A 990-nucleotide genomic window follows, 5' to 3' on the forward strand; every position below is an offset into this window, starting at 1 on the left:
TATCCCAGCAGTCTTTTGTAAAATCCCAGAAAATCAAATGCCTATTAAACCTGGGGTTTCTCTACGTCAGATTTCATGTTCATGTTTGCCAAGCCTTGTGTCATTAACTGTATTGATTTTATTAGGCTTGCATGGTAATCATGCAATACACTACTGCAAAGTGCCTCTCTTATTCCTCTCCTCTCCCAGTGTTCAGCGTCCTCTTCCAGTTTCATCATTAACAAGTGGATTTCGTAAGGATGAATGTCAGGCCGCTGACGTTAATTCACGGACTCACCTCAGACTTGTGGAGATAAAATCTGTTTGCCGGAGGTTGATCTCATAGCTTTACTGCTTGTATCTTCCTTATTGTAAGTTGTAAGGATTGTTGACAGAAGTACAATAAACTTGAGCAACTTTTACTCTTTTATTAACTTCTTTCCTTGAGTGATGAGGATTTCCATGAGGCAATTTGAGCAAAATGCAAGTCCTGGGTGTTCTTGTACATACAGATGAAATATTCTGCCTTCACAAGTTGGCTTAGCTTCAACATAAATTTATAGATATTTTGTAGTAAATGTTAATATAAATAGAAGTAGTTTAGCAAACTTAGTCCACACTTTTCAGTGTTTTTGTTGTAGTAATATTGTATATCTAGTCTCAGGGTATTCTTTATGCCAGTTCTTTCTTGTAGTAGGTATTAGTGTAACTGAACAATAAGTATGAATGCAGTACCTCATTTTGTTTACTCTACATATTTACTATTCTAGTAAAGCTTGATTAATGACTGCAGTAAAAGCATTAGATGCCAACTAAAATTACAAAAGGATTTGGATAACCAGATTATCACTAGTGTATTTCAGAGTACACCAGATACTGTATCTCTAGGTGAGTAGTATCAGTGAGCTTTGTATGTGCTGTCATTTTATCACGTTTTCCATCACTTTTATCTGATCTTATCTTTCATTTACTTTTATATTTGTACTCATTTATTTATTTGATTTAAAGGGA

The sequence above is a fragment of the Penaeus monodon genome, chromosome 15, assembly GCF_015228065.2.
Source record: "Penaeus monodon isolate SGIC_2016 chromosome 15, NSTDA_Pmon_1, whole genome shotgun sequence".
NCBI classification, from domain to species: domain Eukaryota; kingdom Metazoa; phylum Arthropoda; class Malacostraca; order Decapoda; family Penaeidae; genus Penaeus; species Penaeus monodon.